Raw genomic sequence first — 20,000 nt, forward strand, 5'->3', positions numbered from 1 at the left:
AAGCCACAAGAAGTAATTAGGTGGGTTGTTTTAATTTTCTTTTATAGCACTTTTACTCAGGACATGCTAGCTGGCAACAAAGGATTCCATTCATTGTGCTAAGCTAAGCTAGCGCCGACCCAGTCAAACTAAAACAATGCATGCACTGAGACAAAAATGCATTTGCCCACCTATCTAAATGTAGGAAAGAAGGTGAATAAGCCCTATTTCAAAAAACGGTGGAGTGTTCCTTTAACATGATAATAAACAGCTGCAGACTTTTCCATCTGTTGACATGATCAGATTCAGATGGGAGATATCACTAAGTTGGGTGTCCGTCTTAGAAATATTTATATTGAAACCATTGATATAAATGATCATATTTATGATGAAACCATAAAAAAAAAATGACATTAATCATGTCATATAATAAAATATCAGAATAATTTTGTATCTGTATTTTTAAAATGAACATATTTTAATGACAGTATATTTATTGAACAAAAATTAAATCAAAATAATCCGAAAATAGTGCAAACTTTGCAAAAGTGATCGTTTTGAACAAGTATTAACTTAGAAATGATTAAAAACACATTATTTTAGCTGAAGTATTAGTATTGGTACTGTATGCCACCAACATTTATAAGATTTTTAAACAAAATAAACCACTTTTATTATTTATTTTCACACAGACTCTGTTGCTCCATCAGTTTCTGCAATCATACACTATGGGAGCAGTGAAAAGCGCATTTATCCTACCTTTAGCTCCATTGTACCCTAGTATTCTCAACTCTGTTGAACATATTTACTCATATTTAAATTAATTCCTCGGGTTTCTCCATTTTTTTCACCAGAAAATGCAAAAATAGTCCGCAGATTCCATCTTTGCCCAATAACAGCCTTACCAAAACACCGCCGTTATTACCAGATGCTTTATGAGTGAGAGGATGCATGGGCCCTTAATCACAGCTGAGAACCCCAAATATTAGTTATAGTTATTGCAATATATAGGATTGAATTCATCTTTTTCCAGTCATCTCAATAGCAAAAACTGTCCAAAATAAATCAACCTGAATTCGCCCCTATGCAGTAACATGGTGATTTCTTAGCTGTCATTAAAGAAGTTAAACAAAGAAAGGTTTTTACTGGGTTTGAGATCCCATGTTTAATGTATTGTAGTTTAGAGCAGTTACTGCATGGTGAATAAAACCTGTATGATAACTTAATAATAAGTTACTTCAGTTGACTATATCGGTGAAATAGACTGGATTATGTGACTAGTTCTCTCGCTCCTGTGTCTTTGAGTATATCATCCACTAGTGAGCGCTATTTCACTGAAAGTCAACAGTCTTCCTGCGGTTCCTTTTGTCCGCAGTTCGCCAGTCAACATCCTTATTATGAACTGCTCCCAGAGCCCACCAATAGCAGACGAGTATTCCAGACAGACAGCGATTCCCACCAATTACATTTCGAGTTCGATTTCTGCCAGCCAATCATAACGCAGAGGGCGGGGTTTCAGCGCGTTGTCGAGGGGAGGGTTGAAGGTTCGCTTGTTTCACTACGTTGGCTTTTCTCCCAGAAAGATTTCGGTGTGGGAATTTCAATTTTACATTTCTGAGGCTGTCGGAAGCTCTTTCCCGGAGACCTCATCCTGAAAGTTTCGCTGAGCTCGTCTAGAGTGAATAAGGTAGGCTGATTGAGGCTGCTTTTAATCATATCATCGGTGTTTGTGTGTATTTCCCTGGATGATCCCGCATGGATCTGACTGAAGTCTGCAGGAGCGCGTCAGTATGAGCCGTTAGTCTAATGTCACGGCTTCCAAAAGATAAACTCTTCGGTGTAATATTAATACTCGTTTATGTGTGTGATGGTCACTCTGAGTTTCATCCATGTGAATCTGTGTGTTGAATGACCCGTGTGATGATGATTTACAGCCTTTCTCGTGTTAATCGCGCTGCTGTGGTGTGTGTGAGTGTCGTTGGTCTACCTTTACCTGTAACCGTTACTGTGTGATGATGTGAGGTAAATGTGTGTGTTTCATATCTAACATGTGGACACACTCTCCACGGCCGTGTCAAATCCCCTATGGCGTCTTTATGTAAGGCTGTAATCTCCATAGCCTGGTGATGTTTACAGCGATCACGGTGCTCGCTCCTCCGGGTGATGGACGGCTGAGCAGCTGGAGGCCGGAGTAATCATGTTAACGTGTTTTGTTCGTTGAAACTCAGTGGCACGTGCCCTTAATGCAGCGAGATGCCCGCGTGGCTGGCGCGCGATCACAACTCTCTCTCTCTCTCTCTCTCTCTGTGTGTGTGTGTGTGTTTTAAGTGTTTGATCTGGTAGTGTTTTTAACACGCAATGAACGCGTGAATGACGCGGCGCCATCTTCTGCAGCGTTTCTGTGACGCGAACCTTCTGTCCAGATGTGCTCTACGTTACATACATACACACACACACACACACACACACTCACACACACTGCGCTCGCTCGACCCTCAAAGTCAAGCTTCGTTTTTTATTTATTTATTTCTTCACTAAAATATTAATAACAACATTGCAGTTGTGTATGATATACATTTAAAATTCTCAAAATGCTGTAAAAATGCACCTAAAATCTGAGGTGATTATTGTATGTACATCTGGAGTCGTCTCACACTGTTTAATGCGGTAGGCTATGGTTTTGAATTGGTAAAAGGACAGTAACTGGAGAATTTACACACACAGACAACTAAACAATTTTTGGAGGGAAATGCTTTTTTAGTTGGTCCTTTCCCAAAGTGCGTAAAGCTGCCATGAAATGGAAGTTACAAATCATCTTGTTGTCTCTAGTATTGTGTCGTATATGTCCGAGTGAAACGCTTCAGGAACAAGAACAAATGTGGGCGGGGAAGTGATTGGATGGTTGTGGTCTGCTATTGGTGGATCTCGTGTGATTGACAGGTTGCCCCGCCCTCGTCATCAGAGACGAGATGCTGCAAGAGGAGCTTAATCTGATTCAAGATAACGAGACACATGAGTTAAACACAATCACGATGGCAACCGATAAATAAACACGTCAAATTTCCATACAATATAAGAATTGTGAATTTTGATTTCATGGTGACTTTAAGGCCCAAAACAATCTCAAACCTAGTGTGTGAATCCAGACACGCCTGTGTTCACCAGGATTCACACACGCTCTTGTCAGGCACTAGAAGTTGAGAAGTTGAGAAACACTTTCTTGGAGTTTATTTTAATTTTACATTTGCAAACCCCCTTATTTTCCCTCTCAATCCCTTCGCTCTCCCTTTATCTACACAAACCCGATTTTCTGCTCCATTACATGCACAGAAATCATAATGCAGTGCAAGTATGCGTATCTGCACGGGACACTGAGTTCTCAGGGGGAATCTGTGGTGTCAAACAGAGACGGTGTGTGTGTGTAATACAAAGTGATATCAAGTGAACTTATCATTCTGTACACACAGTTCTGCACGAAACACAGTGCTTTCTTCTGCACATGACAGACGCAGCGCAGTTTTCTGTCCTCGTACCTCTGTCTCTAACGCGTACGGGTCTGTGTCCTGTAATGAAGTGTGTGTGTGTGTGTGTGTGTCTCAACATGCTGCCGGTTTCTGGAGCAGATATTTGCGTGTGTAAGTGTGAGAGTGTGGATGTGCAGTCAGGTCATGTGATGCGTGGACGTGCCAGTGTTTGACAAGAGCAGCCGGTGCACGGTTTCACTCCTGTTAAACGCTTTTAGGTGTTGTGTTGCCGAACGCAAGCGGCCCGTCATGAGAAGGCGTCCCCCACCCGCGGGCGCTAGCGCTGGGATTAGCCCGAGGCGAGCGGCGGGTCTCGGGGCTCTAGCGGACCTCCATTGGGTGAGGTTTGAAGGGGTTACTTCCAATTGGATGGTTTTCCGCTGGTCACTGAGTTTACTAGTGTAGCTTTATCCCAGACCATCTGTCAGATCCGTGTACACACACACACAAACACACACACACACACACACAGAGGAAGAGCATCATGTGTTGTGTTTGTAGTCTTTCCTGTCCGTGGAGTGTGTTGTGAGATTAGCATGAGCATATTGAAGTGTAAACCCCCTCCGCCCGTCTGTGTGTGTGTGTGTGGACGTCTGGAGTGAAGGGAAGTGACTTGTTTGACCCATTCGGGGTTATTTGGCTTTGGGAAGTTGCTGCATGCAAGTTGATTTGACTTTTTAAAGGATTAGTTCACTTTCAAAACATTTTTTGCTGATAATTTATTTACTCACCCCGATGTCATCTAATATCTTTCCTTCTTCAGTCGAAAAGAAATTAAGGTTTTTGAGGAAAACATTCCAGGATTATTAAATGTGTCTTTCTGTGTCAAATCTGACCTGATTTATCCAGGAAACGCAAGAATAACTTTGATATTGTTATTATATTTCACCTGGACTGAAGCGACTGAGGTTTACTCGATCATCCATCATCATTTATTAGAAAAATATGATCATCAGGCTTTTGAGGAAGGCTTATTTGTTCATCAGTCAATCATCATTGTATTGCACTGCATAAATAACTACAGAGCTTCGATCATAAAACTAAGCTTTTAAATATCTGACTTTCCAAATGATCACTGATAAATAATAAAGTTATTTAAGCCTATGTCCACTTATAATGAGGTTTATTGGCACAAAAACATAGTTTCCATCCTCTCTGCCCATTACAGTTAAACACGCTGTGTGCTACTGTACCTTTAAGACTTGTATATGCAAATGTCCTTGTTATGATTATGATTGGCTAGCAGCTTCGCCTATTAAAAAAGTACTTGCCCACCGATCTGCTAAATACCCAACGAGTACTGAGATATGAGTAGATATGATAGGGTAGAGTAGATATGATAGGGTAGAGTAGATATGATAGGGTAGAGTAGATATGATAGGATAGAGTAGATATGATAGGGTAGAGTAGATATGATAGGGTAGAGTAGATATGATAGGGTAGAGTAGATATGATAGGGTAGAGTAGATATGATAGGGTAGAGTAGATATGATAGGGTAGAGTAGATATGATAGGGTAGAGTAGATATGATAGGGTAGAGTAGATATGATAGGGTAGAGTAGATATGATAGGGTAGAGTAGATATGATAGGGTAGAGTAGATATGATAGGGTAGAGTAGATATGATAGGGTAGAGTAGATATGATAGGGTAGAGTAGATATGATAGGGTAGAGTAGATATGATAGGGTAGAGTAGATATGATAGGGTAGAGTAGATATGATAGGGTAGAGTAGATATGATAGGGTAGAGTAGATATGATAGGGTAGAGTAGATATGATAGGGTAGAGTAGATATGATAGGGTAGAGTAGATATGATAGGGTAGAGTAGATATGATAGGGTAGAGTAGATATGATAGGATAGAGTAGATATGATAGGGTAGAGTAGATATGATAGGGTAGAGTAGATATGATAGGGTAGAGTAGATATGATAGGGTAGAGTAGATATGATAGGGTAGAGTAGATATGATAGGGTAGAGTAGATATGATAGGGTAGAGTAGATATGATAGGGTAGAGTAGATATGATAGGGTAGAGTAGATATGATAGGGTAGAGTAGATATGATAGGGTAGAGTAGATATGATAGGGTAGAGTAGATATGATAGGGTAGAGTAGATATGATAGGGTAGAGTAGATATGATAGGGTAGAGTAGATATGATAGGGTAGAGTAGATCTAACACTGCATGTGTGAATGTAGTAACAATCCAGTAATGATTCTCAAACGACAGCAAATGTTCATTATAGACGAGTAGTTTGATGCATTTATCTGCATGTCATGTAATTAATTAGTTTAATCCATATTTAACTGTTTATCCATCCTAATTAGAAAAGTTCCTGAATGAAGAATGCGCAGCGCTGTGTGTTTGCCGGACTGTGATGAGGAAAGGCAGAGAGTCTGTCATGTTCACACTCGTCTCTGTCTGTAGTTTGGGATCTGAGAGAGGAAGAGCAGGATAAAGCTCTTCCTGATGAGAAGAACACGGGTTGAGGCGTGTTGTCGTCTCGCTCGTCTCATGTTAGTGCGGTGGGCTGGACGGCTTCACTGTCCCACAGGTGCACGTCACCATTAGGGCTGTCAAACGATTAATCACATCCAAAATAAAAGTTTGTTTTTACATAATATATGTGTGTGTATGGAGTGGTGTATGGAGAGATTATTTTCTATATATAAATACACACTCATGCATATATATTTAAGAAATATTTGCATGTATATACTGTGTATATATATTTATATTATATATAATTTATATTATATATAAATATTTTATATATAAATAACACATTTTTCTTAAATATATATGCATGTGTGTGTATTTATATATAGAAAATAATTATACTCCATACACACACACATATTATGTAAACACAAACTTTTATTTTGGATGCGATTAATCGTTTGACAGCCCTAGTCACCATAGCAACCGTCACCATAGCAACCGTCACCAGGCTCACCTGTACTCCAGCTTACAGGAAGCAGAATCACTGTCAGCACGCCACATCTGGCTTTACATGAGGCCTAAACCATCCGGCTTTTCTCCTGCTTGGATGTCAGTCAGAGACCCTGAAGCGAATGCGTAAGCTCTTAGTGAAGATGAGTTTACGGCGCAATAACTGTATTACTGTATATTAACTGTGTGCTCAAGCTGCATGATGGCTGAATGCTGTTAAGGAGAAAAATGGAGAAGCAGAAATCCACATAAAAACCTGCAAACGTTCATGTGGATCTGAACAGACGCTTTAACAGCTGTTCGCTCAGATGACACCGAATGTCCATGTGTGTGTGCCAACAGACACGTTCAACACCGACTCAACCAGTGATCGACAACATGATCAGCCTTACTTCATGAGACCAGTCATTTTAAATAGGAAAAGCTAATACTATGCTAGTAAGTGCAAGTAAAAAGTCCTCAAAACAGTTACAGAAGACAGGCAGCAATAAAATAAGAACAAAAAAACTAATTCCAAACAAAAGACAAAAAATACAAATGAAATAAACTGGTTTTTCGGGAAGATTTACCAACAGTGGTGTTCAGAGAAGTAATAGCCTACAACAGAAATGTAATAAGTAATCAAATGTAAAATAATACTGCTGTATACATTAACTATACAGGGTTTATCTCGGCTCAAAACGAGGCGGAGGAGGTCAAATCCTGATCATGTATTTTATTAGTAAGATAAGTATTTTTCGTAGAGCATCATATAGCCTACTGTGTTTCCCACAGTATTTCAGTGGGTGGAGGTCGTAACCTCTAGGGGGGTCAGGGGTCATGCCCCCCCGAAGAACATTTATGTACATTTTAAAGATAAATTCATTAATCTGGTGCACTTTGAGTCTCCCGAATCCACTGTTAAGAATAAATAATCCACCCGCCCAAAATATGATATTCTCTGATTTAGATATCTGATCGTCACAATTATTACATGATTATAATTATTCAAATTCTCAGTGTTAAGCATGATGGTATGATACCATATCACACTGAAGTAGGCTGATTTTAAAAATTCCAATTTTAATTAATGTTTATTAATTAAGGTTTTTATCCCTTATTATACTTGTGAGCGGCTCATATGAGGAGTTTAATTAATGATTCCAAAAATCATGGCAACAGACGTTGGTGGGTTTATGTACTATATCCCAGCCACTGCACTGGCCATTATTATTAATGGAAGGAGATGTGTGTGTGTTCTCAAGCATTAATGGTGAGGAACGACCCTTATTATACTTGTTGAGCGGCTCATATGAGGAGTTTCTGGGTGTTTCTCCCTCAGATCTGCTGCGAGGTCTTGATTGTGGCATTTATTTGAGGTTTAGAATCCATTATTCCTGTCATTATTTTGTCTTATATGAGTTTAATAAAGAGCGCTGTCTCGTATTCTGTCCAAACACACCGCGTCATCTACGTCAGCTGACCTGTAAATGCGCAAAAACTGCAGTTTTGCGAAATATTCCTTTTTCGAATTGCCTGAAAAACCTCCTCATGCAAGCGGAAAAACTTTTGCCGATAAATGTTTTTGCGAAATTGACGTGTTTCCATTGGGCGTATTTTCAATTCGCAATTTCAATTTGCGCAATTTGAAGGGTAATGGAAACACGGCTATTGACTGTCCGAGTTTTGTCGAGAGCCGGAGGCGGCACCCAATTTGACTTTTGTCTTAGCAATTAACAATAATAACTTTTGCAGATTTATTAGGTTGCTGTCACTTACAGAGCTAATGCACTGAACCAGTATACTGTTACACATGCAGTTTCTTTCTCATAACCGACTGCGTTTACGAGGATATTGACCAAAACGGCATTTCAGCATATGTGTGTGTAGGCTATTAGGCCGTTTCGACGCGTGTCTGAAGGCTTTGCTCATGCGTGTGCCGCTCGAGTCCTGAAAAGTACAGTCGTAACGGTTCGATGGGTCCCAGTATAGCTCATACACCCCGGCCTCTCCATGTAATCTAATGAGACAAACTAAACAAACAAATTACACTTCAAATAATTATTTTCCAAAGATGCTTTCTGCCATTTTAGGTCGTTTTTAATCACACTGATGTAAATTCAAGTGTTCGTTTAAATAATATATAATGTCAGGGCCATAAATGGACATTGTCGGCTTCACTTTTCTGCAATGGAAGAGATTGAAGTTGCGTCATCCATTTTTTTTTTTACAGTTTATGGGTCTCGGATTGGACCAAACTATTAAAGAAAGCAAACTGTACATGATAAAGTATTCTCATGTATTGTGATGGCCAGTGTTGTGTGTTAGGGAACAGTCCAATCCTGTCTCTCTCCCATCACTCCCTCTCTTCTGTCTCACTAAACCGCAGCACAATGCCTCCATTCACAGCGAGCGTCCCGACTCGTTCTCATCCATGCTCCTCTCTAATGACCGCGGGACACACACACACACACACACACACACACACACACACACACACACACACACACACACACACACACACACACACACACACACACGACAGGTGCTGCTGGTAACCTGAAGGAGCTTCATCATCATCACACGCAGGGACTGAGCCGACGGTCTGAGCGGGACGAGGAACACGAGATGGTCAGCGGGAATCTCCTCTGGTGAAGATGATGATGATGATGATGATGGCACACAGTCAACAGCATCAGTGGGAACTGGACCAATTAGCATTCACTGCTATGAAGAGGCCAGAGAAAAGCCCCCTGATCAGAGCACAGAAAGCCCTATGAAGACACCCCATCATCTCTCCATGACAGAGGAAAGACCCCGCAGATATCCACACACTCTCAGCCAGGTGTAGCTTTCACCATGCTGTCATTGTCCTAAAGATTAACCATGACAGTGACTAGCGTAGTTTGTTTATAGCCTACGTTTAGCCTTTTACCTTCAAGAGCTTCAAAATCCAAAATCATGATGAACACAATTTGTAAGAAATGGAGAATCTCAGATTATGTTCTGCAATAATCCAAAACCCAATGGAAACCCTAATGGATTGTAGTGTAGGGAAAGCAGGGTGATGTGAACTCGTGGGCTGTCCGGAAGTTATTCGAACCCTGTTACGCACAGGTGCTCACTGAAAATGAGTCAGCCAATCAGATCATGTCTGATGATATGGACCAATCAGATCTCCCTGTGGGCGGGGTTAGTGCAACAGAAACAAGCTGAGTTCAGAATACACATTTATACAGAAAGGGTTGGTTCAGCTAGGGCTGGGTGATCAAGTGATAACGATAATTATTACGATAGAATCTTCCTTAAGTTCGATTAGTGTTGTATACCATTTGCACTATGCAAAAAAAACAAAAACATTCCTCAGCGCTGTGAGATTCGGTGAAAAAGGTTAGAGTCCGGTGCAGTTCTCCCATACAAACCACCAATCAAATGCCTCGTGATTTTAAACTAGTTTAAAGCCAGAGGAAACAGTGCAGAAGGCTTTTCAATCGACAAGTCGTCAACATTTACCATGATCTAGTAACACTAACTGAAACCATGAAATGTGGGATATTCATATTGAATGTTATTATATTATTAATGTAGACATTAAGGCCTGGTTTCACAGACTGGCCTTAGATTAAGCCAGGATTAGGCTTTAGTTCAATTAAGGCATTTAAGGAGCTTTTATAAATGTGCCCTAGAAAAAAAACATTACTGATGTGCGTCTTCAGACAAAACAATGACACTGACAGACATATTTTAACAGCTCAAACATGATCTTTATTCTGGGACTAGCTTAAGCCCTGTCTGTGAAACCGGCCGTAAATGTTTTAAAGGAGTAATGGAATATAATTACAGTATTGTTGTTAAGCTATAGCAGTTTTTGTGCACTTGTATTATACTGAATGTCTTCAGGCTGCTGTTTTTCATAACAAATACCATAGAAACCATACATTTTACCATGGTAGTGAGGTGCAAAGCTTGGCTTTACCTGTGGTTAACATGATCCAAATACTATGGAAGACCACATTTTACAGTAGTATAACATTTTATAGGTTCCTATAAAATTGAGGTTGTTACAATTTTTACAGGTGTTTTTGTTGATGAACATAAATCTGCATTTCTACGAGACAACATGTAATATTAATTGTGAAAAGTAATCTGTTTGGCAAGTGTTTGTCATGTTCTGATGATAAACCCAATCAGCTCTCTTTCACTCAGGAGCAAAAATCTGACTTTAAACTTTAAAGAAATCAAGATTTTAATTAAGATTTGACATTTATCGTGATAATTATCGATGTCGACGGTTATAAATCACAATTTTTTGGCCACATAAGTTCATTATAAGATGCATCATTGGAGAAGTTAACTAGCTAGTCACGACTGTGTCCCGAAACCGTAGATCACTTCACTTTACTTCCAGCTGTTTGATCTAGAGTTTGTCGTAGTAACACGAAACTACTCTCCTAATCACAGGCCGAGAGCTGTAGTTCAACCACACGGGTCCATGATGCTGTTTGGGAGTGTTTTTGGGACACACACTTGTACAGTTTGCTGATGATGCTCGCGAAGCCCAATGACTTCTGCACACGACAGTATTTGCAAGACAAATCCAGCAGTGCCCTACAGGACACGTGCTGTTAAAGCGCTGTGATTTGAGGAGCACATTTTACCCAAATGACTTCATCTCTTGGGCTTCAGGTGAAAGGTTGGCTCTGCAAATTGGCCTCCTGCAGATAAGCTGTTTTTAACTATGGTTGGGAAGAAGCCAAACCCCAGGCTGTTCCTCCTCTCTCTTTCTAATCAGCCTGAGAGAAACACGCACACTGGGACGGGGATGGACCGCTAAACCTCTGTCGAGTGGTCTTACCGTCAGTGTGCGTCTGTGAATAAGCCGTTACGTGCTTTAACCAAGCGGCAACCTTCCAGTCTCTCTTGAATCAAACATGGAAGTGACTTAAACTGCAGTTCCCTGACTCTTGCCGTATCCGGTCGGCAAAACAGCAAAAACGCTCTTCTTGCAAAGGAAGGATTCGAGCGGCGTCTTCTGTTCCTCTTTTAGAGAAAAGCCAAGTCTAACTCGCTCACTGTAGCGGCCAAAGCCGTTTCACACAACTGGTGTTCATCCAGAGCCATCTTGCAATGTTTACTAATGACTTCGACGTCACAGCGCTGTCGTCATCTCACCTCTGGCCCGCCTCTATCAGATAACCTGATGTGATTGGTGCAGCTCGGATCGAGGGGCATAGTTAATGAGCATCATTACTTGACGCCAGAGTAACTCGCTGAGCAAATCAACTTGTGCTCTCACGAGAACTCTGGATTTCCAGGGTATAAATTCTGGATTTCCAAATTTACAGCAGAAAAAAAATTGTTTACAGCCTGGTGCAAAAAGTGGTTTTGGTCTATGGCTAATTTTGCCCTTCATGGCAACTGTGAGGGGGGGGTGAATTTTTTTAAAAACTCATCCGTTTAAGTTATATTAAGTTCATCCATTTCATATCAGATCTATAACATCTCTCAGTGTTCAGACACTGGTGTAGTGAGCAGCTGAAGTGTGTGTGGCGGTCCAGGGTCTCTGTGGGCGGATGGGCCGAGCGCCGGCTCTCATGCACAGATTCCCACAACCCTTCCGAATGGTTGAGCAATCGCTGTCCCAGCATGCCCCCGCATCAGGAGGGCACGTCTGACAGGAAGCGCACCCTCAGACCTGTCCCCGTTTCCACACACCTTATTAAAATAACAGCATAACGCTTCAGTGAAGTGACGAGTTAGGTCAAGCTCTACCTCTGTGCTGTAGGACACGAGACCTGCCTTGAGAAAGTGTCTAGTCTCGAAAGATGCCGCTCCTCATTTCAGTTTTCCCCCAAATTTATTTCTGGTTTTTACTAGTTTAAACCTGTTGACTGTCAGTCCAACTTTGAGCATAGACCTGAAAATGACATTTCCAACTTCCAGTTGTTACAAATCTTGACTATTTTGGATAATATACTGTCTAATCAATTGAATTCTTAAAACTAATGTAATGTATTAAAATTAAAACAATAATGGCTCATTTGCATGTTCATAGAACTGCATACTAAATGAGGCACGGGTGTAGAGTTACATTCAAGCTATTTTAAGCTATTCAAGCTTTTTTTTTTTTTCAAGAAAAAAACTTTTAAATGTGTAATTTTGGTGATTTAAAGATGAGTTTTAAGGGATAAAACAGGGACTGTAACAATTTACCTTCTCAAAATGCTACACCACAGGGGCCGTATTCACAAAGCATTTTATCTTACCACTAGGAGTACTCCTAAATCGCACTAAAAGATTTTAGCTAGGAGTTTTCTCTTAAAAGTTATTCACAACGCCTTTCAGACCTACTCTTAGTAAAGAAAAATGACAACTCCTAAACTAAGAGTGAGTCTCCGTTGCTATGGATGACATCATTACTCATGCACGAGCTTGACTGAAGTGACCACCTTGATTGGCTGATGATTGTAAGGCGGGAATGATTCCAAACCCCTCCCCTACGATAATGAGTGACAGGTGACAGGTCTGAGAATGCGTGCGCTACACAAGTAGTGCGAAGGACGGAAGATGATGAATAACTGAATAAATAGCCTAAATGAATAAAGAGTAAGGCAAAACAAATAGCCTATAGCCTAATGAAACATATGGATTGATGCAATATCTTTGCAACATTATTGAATTAATCTGTCACTATATGCCTCTGCCTACGTTTGCAAAGAGAAGAACATTTTAATTTGATTCACAATGAAACGTTACAATTAGTTTACATGCAATGAGTAGCCTAGTTTTGGTTGTTGTTGGTGGCGTTATTGCATCCCTAGTTATGCCTACAATGCAGAATTGTTCCCTGGCGATTGGAAGCTCCTGTAGCGCCGCATACGCATTTCAGAACATCTCAGCGTGAAATGCCACAAAAGCGGTTTGTGAAGGTCTTAGTGAGTTAGGAGTCCTCTCGACTTCTTTTAAGCTGTCCCAGGCTTAGGTGCTACTTTTAGGGCTAAAATGCTTCGTGAATTACTCTTAGTCAAAAAAATTAGGAGTCCTAAAGTTACGAGTGACACGCCCATTATTTTTAGGAGTTGCTCCTAAATTCGCCAGTTAGGAGCTAGGCTACTTTTAGCCTTAAAATTCTTTGTGAATACGGCCCCAGAGTAGCGAGCTGAGAAACGCCTACAGCACATATCACCATTTAATTCAGTGTCCAGCCCTACTTTTGATTTATTCATCTTTTGTGACATTCTGCATTCCACAGTAAATTCCATTTCTCTGACTGGATTCTGCAGTGTTTTGACGTACAGTAGGGCTGTGGTTTCTGACGTGTGTGCCTGTGTGAAGAGCGTGGATCAGTCTCTGATGTGGCCAACAGTATCACGTTAATGGTTAGCCGATGGATGATGTCAGCTGTAACGCATGGAGACAGCAGTGTCCACAGGGAGCGTCAGGAAAAACATCTCTCCTCCCGGAGGAACACCCCGACCGCATCATGACGGGACTCAGGCTGATTCTGTGTGCTGGCTCACGATCGACCCACTCTCTCGGTGTTTCATAATGTGATTGGCGTTGTGTTGTTCCTGTGTAATCTCCTGATGTTGGGATCAGATGGGAGGCCAAACTAATGACATGAACATTTTCAACACTGTTTTTTTTTTCTGCACCCAAAAACACAAGGCCGTTCGGGACAGATGGCAGCGCAGATTACATCCGGCGTAATGTTTTCAAGCGTTCGCTCATGGTATGGGTTTCCATTAACAAATGAGTTGTTTTTCTCATGTATGTCCTTATTAGTAGCAGATGGGTGGCCAAAATGTGTGAGGTCAGATAGTTGATAAATATAGTGAATAAAGTCCTTTTTTAACGTTCACTGGTGCTTTTAAAGCAGGTGAAGTAAAGGATGCAGGTGAGCGTGTCGAGTCTGTAATGTCATCTGGACTGGGCTTGTGCTCCTCACGGCTTGTGTTCTGGGTCGGATATCTGGAGTCCAGTCCTCTGCGGAGGCACGTGTGTCGGAGCGGTCCGGCTCGGATGGGTGGGAACGCCATGATGTCATGTTGTACGCGCTCCAGAACTGATCGAGTTCATCCAAACAGCTGGAAGTGTTCGGGCTGATGTGGTGATGTATGAGCTGCTCATGTGAAGGATCAGTGTGTGTGCTGTGATCTTCCTCTCTCATTGATCCGCTCAAGATGTGGACTGCACTCTTCACTGAACCTCACGCTTTACTAGCGCTGTGACGTGGGGAAGGGTTGTAAACATAGAAAGCAATAGAAGTTAGAGTAAACTCTGGATCTACGCCAGGCTGAACTCTATTTGCACACACAGATGAATGTGCGCTCGTATATCCGGCTCTGCGTTGAGTGTCTCCTGCCTCCTCTGTCATCTTGGATGGGTTTTTCCACTGAGCTCATGGCAGGGTCATTCTCAGGTCAATCTCTTGGGTCAAATTTTGTCACTTCCTGCCTTTTTTTTTCATTTATTTTTTTATTTTGCGGCCATGATGGCTATAAAGGCTGTCTACGTGGGCAGCTCACTAGATTGTGAAGCAGAAACCACATGAAACTGAATTCGCAGCAGAGTTAGCTTGCCTAATGCCATTTATTTCCAGGAGAAACGGGGGAAATGATGTACGACGGGACTTTATATTTGAAGTCCTGCAAACTGAATTTATTTTCAGTTAAATATGTATATATTTTAAACAGTTTATTAATCATTTACTCACTTTCTGAGTGATCGTATGAACCACTGACAACTCCTAAATAATGCAATACTTCATTTAGAAATGATAAATTGATCATTAATAAAGTGTGAAAATACAATTATTAAACACATTATAGATATGCTTATAAATCAAGAATAAAGCATTTATAGCTGTATTTATAAACTGCTTATTAATGTCTATTAATGCTTTATAAATGATGAATTAACTGTTTACTAATGTTTAACTGATGATTAATAGCGTGCAGTTATTATAAAGTGTTACCATATTTGCTTGCCCAGAACAAGAAATTTGAACAAGGATTTTCAGCTGTGTGTTTTTCATGCATGCAGACCTAGAGAAAGCACAATTTAATTTATTATAAAATATAATAGCACTATACTAGTATAGGCTAAAATATTGTTATTGTTGTCAGGGTTAGAAAGGAACAGGGTCTTGGCATCAAAATGAGCAAATATGACCCTCAAATTTAAGAATAAGGGACAAAAAATGCCCTATTAGGACTGTCGCAGTTAAAGTGAAAAATAATGAGAAGTGTTGATTGATATAACTACATGAGCAGATCTAAAATATATCTTTTGTTGAGCACTTATTACCAATCACGCATGTTTCTATTGACCAATCAGAGGCTTTAGATTAGTTACGGCTGGAAATGTTGTATAATTCATAAATATGTTGGCTATTTACAACATGCAGTCATAAAGCAACACTACAGCAGTGGTTCCCAGACGTCCTTTAGAGAAACACATGCGCACACATAAAGACTCTCTCAGACGTGACCTTGGGTTGTAGGATTGATTTGAAACATTGTAATTAATGCAGTTCTTCAACTTCATCAGGCTTCTTCTGTGTGTAATGCGAGTCTGTGAGTGTGTGTGTTCTTGTTCATCTTCATACTGTCAGAAGCTAATGTTTTGATTCACGCAACACACTGCGGTTATCCAAAAATGTAAGTTTTATATAAGAGTAGGGCTGTGCAAAAATATCGATACAGCTAACTATTGCAATATTTCTTTTCACGGTAGTGTATCGATATTCCAACCTCCTAGTATCACTATTTATTTTTTTTATCATGATTTAAACAGATTTAAAATGACGTTATTTCATTAAATCCCTCTGTGTCGAACGGCCTCCTCAGTTCCTGTAGATCGCTGAATAAGGTGAGCACTATGGATGCACACGCTGTGATGCGACTCGCAGATGAGTTATCCAAATATCAAAAAATTGTTTAGAGCATAGTCAAGTCACCTTTATTAATAAAGCGCACAGATTTTTTTAAAAACAGATAACTGGAAAATAATGGAACCAAGTTTGTTTAGCTTTACAGCAGCTCAAGAAGAACATAGTGCATGTTGAGTAAGTTCACTACGATTCATTTAGGTTGTAAAAATCATCAGTTATTAGTTTAGTTCATTTATTTATATATATATACTAGGGCTGCACGATTTGGGGAAAATGTCATATTGCGATAATTGAGGTCAATATTGCGATTACGATTGTGATATGCGATATAATAAACAAATGGTTTCATGAGTCAACTTGCTTGGTTCTCAAGGAAAATAAATGCACACACAGATTAGTGATAATCAGCCTAAAGAAAAAAGTTCTTTAGTCAAGAGCAGTGAGTGTTTTTCTCTGTTCCCTTTGTCCTTTGATTAACTTTAGCGACAGATTTTTTTTTTTTATTGCATTTTAACAAGAACAAAACATAAATTACATACAAGAGTACATATAACCATACATGTCAGGGGTAAAGAAAAATAATAATAATAAAAAAAATTGAAAAAAAAAAGAAAAAAAGAATAACTTTAGCGACAGATGTAATTAGTGGCTACTGTGTACTGTCCCTTTAAGACCAGCCGCTGTCAGAGACGCGGATCTCACACGCGCCTCATTCTTTCACGAGTCATCACAACTCTTCGTGTTCATCATAAGACTACTCTTATGTTATGAAGACACTCGACAAAAAGACATTTTGGCATAATTGTGTGTGTTATTGTTCGTTCAAGCTCGAAAGATAACTGTATTCTGTCATGCTGTTTTGTGCGCACGCACGATATTTGCGCGAGTCTTTCTGTCTGTCACAGTCAGGACATTCACAGGCAGCGCGTTCATTTTGGCATACATGTGTGTTGTTCGTTCTACCGCGAAGAGAACTTGATACTGGCGCGCATCTGTGTGTGTGTGTGTGTGTCAGGAGGACATTCACAGGCGGCTCGTTCTTTTATGTCTTATCGCGCATGAATGGTTTAAAAGCATTTGCATTAATAAGTGCGTTAACAGCGCTAATTTGTTTATTTAATATAAAACCGCAGCATTTTGCGTCATATAATCGCGTAGGCTTGACATCGCGATTGCGATTGCGATACGATTAATCGTGCAGCACTAATATATACATATGATGTCATCGTCCAGCTCAGTTCATTTCTCATATAATGGTGTCTGTCAGGCAGATCAATAATATTGAATATTAACCATACTGACTTTCAGTTTTAATTTAATTGAATGCACTTAATTTTTTATTTACAATTAGTCACTTGCAGTTTTACCAAAAAAAATTAAAAAATTTTTTTTTTTTAATTGTGGCATTTACATTTTTACTCTGTGTTCAGTGACACAATATGCACTTCATCCATTCCAGCGTGTTCGCTGTTCAGTGACACTGCAATGCTAATAGTTTAGCTAATAAATCAGAATGGAAGTTTTTATTTTCTGCCGAGTTAATACAGTGTGATACACAGACCAGAATACCTCAGCCGGTACAGCAAGTATGTTCACCTCTATTACTTCTTACATGTTTGATTTAAAAAAAAAAAAAAAAAAGTATTACAATATATCACAAAATGTATCGTATCGCGATAGATCGTGTCGTGACGCATGTATCATGACATCGAGTCGTGAGGCCCTTGCCAATACCCAGCCCTGCCTTGAGGTTATGACCCTGATAACACAGATTAGATTTTGTATTTCCTCACGCCAGTTATTAATATTGCTGTGATGTTGTAAATGCTGACCAGTTTTCCAACAGTAGAGTGAAAATGTGATAAATCTGGTGTTAAATATGCTTGTGTTAAACCTCCTGTAGTTGATATCTTTGAACTTTCTCTCAGATTTGCCACAGAGGCTCAAGCAGGCTCTTGAAGTTTAGAAATGTTTGATTAATAAAGTAATTTGATGTGAGAGAGTGATTTTTCTCAGTGTTGATTTGATGAAGACTGTGAGGGACTCCTCCTCCGCACACACACACACACACACACACACACCACTGATGAAATGCTCCTCAGTCCAGGCCGAATGTGCATGTTTCTAACGCTCGATGAATAATTCATACTCACTATAGTGGAGTGTATTCAGGGATGTTTCCAGTTTATTTAAAACTCGTAAACGAGGGCGATTAGTTCCAGCCCAGCGGGTGGTATCACAGATTCAGTGTGTGTGTGTGTGTGCGGCCCTCTGCATTCAGCGCTGACCTTCTTTTATTGCTGCTGAGTTGACATGACACTAAGTGCATGCGTAACCAGGAACTGCCCGTCTCCATAGCAACCCTGAGCCCCGGCAACTGAAGGGGCAGCAGGCGGAAAAAACCCACGACGTCCATGAGGAACAGAGTGTGTTCGAACTGTCAAACACTGACCTTGCTGGGTCGTGAATAGGGTTGGGTATCGTTTGGGTTTTTTCGATACCGGTGCCAAATCGATACTCTTAAAACGGTACCGATACTTTTAAAAAAAAGAGCCTCAAAATTATGGTGAATAACATTAAATAATGGCTTTTTTATTGAAAAAAAATTTAAATAAAAATTTCTTAAAACTGAATATATTAACTGTACGTTCACACCGCCGCCCTGCCAACGGCGCCGGAGAAAGATTCGGGGATCTCTGATGCTCTGACGTAGATCGAAGCCGTGATCTTTTTAAACCAATGTTTACAGGATTGTGTTCTCTGGAATCCTCTCAGGTGCAGGACTTCTACATTCTGATTGGTTGCCGCCGAACCGCGTCATAGCTTATTACCATAAAGTTGACCTGACTTCAACTCTCCTCGCCGCTCTCACCGTCCAAGACGCGCCGCCCTCGCCAGAGCTCGGCTCTCATTGAAAATGAGACCTAAGCCACCTAACCCAAATACAATAATTTAACACTAAATAACACTACAGGACTAATAACAGGAAAGTCTGTATTCTTGGTATGCTTCAAACCAGCTTTAAATGTCAGTAAATCTTTTCACATGTTGTGCGTTCTCTGGCCAATACGAGCCCTCTCCTGAGTCACTGCATCTCTAGAATTATTCTAGAACGCATCTCCTTAAATGGCTGGTTGAGTATGATTTGACTTTTCTAACTTTAGTTAGTGTGTAATGTTGCTGTTTGAGCATAAACAACATCTGCAAAGTTACAACGCTCAAAGTTCAAAGCAAAGGGAGATATTTGCTTTTAAAGAAATCACTTTAAGGACTACAACAAACGGCTGGTAGAGACTACACCACACTCCTCCCGGGTTAGTGACATCACCAACCCTAGAATTTACATAAACCCCGGGAACGCGATTTATAGATTATCATGACAGAATATGCTAATCAATGACTAGAAGATAACTGCACATCAGCTTCATAAATTCATCAACTAACCATTCAGAAATGTCCTGTTGCTTCTACATGTTGTCACTTCTTCTTGATTCTCTCCATCTTTGTCTGACTCCGGTTTGAACATAAAAGACTAAAAGTTTTTGAAATGTTCAGTGCATGTGTGTGTGAGGTAAAAGGACACAAACTCTTGAAGCTCCGCCCCCTGTGCCGGGAGCAGCAGCTCATTTGCATTTAAAGGAACAGACACAAAACGGTGCGTTTTTGCTCACCC

The 20,000-nt window shown here is 40.3% G+C and overlaps 1 protein-coding gene across 10 annotated transcripts in view; it reads left to right on the forward strand.

Annotated features, from left to right (window-relative positions):
* The first annotated feature begins 1,501 nt into the window (after positions 1–1,501).
* The window catches only part of epb41l2 (erythrocyte membrane protein band 4.1 like 2), a 96,030-nt gene continuing 77,531 nt past the window's right edge, over positions 1,502–20,000 (forward strand). For all 10 annotated transcript variants that reach the window (XM_079887513.1, XM_079887517.1, XM_079887522.1 and 7 more), the window contains exon 1: positions 1,502–1,666. The gene's annotated coding sequence lies outside the window, so the exon portion shown is untranslated. The remainder of the gene's footprint in view (positions 1,667–20,000) is intronic.

Source organism: Squalius cephalus (genome assembly GCF_949319135.1).
Source record: "Squalius cephalus genome assembly, chromosome: 12".
Classification (NCBI taxonomy): domain Eukaryota; kingdom Metazoa; phylum Chordata; class Actinopteri; order Cypriniformes; family Leuciscidae; genus Squalius; species Squalius cephalus.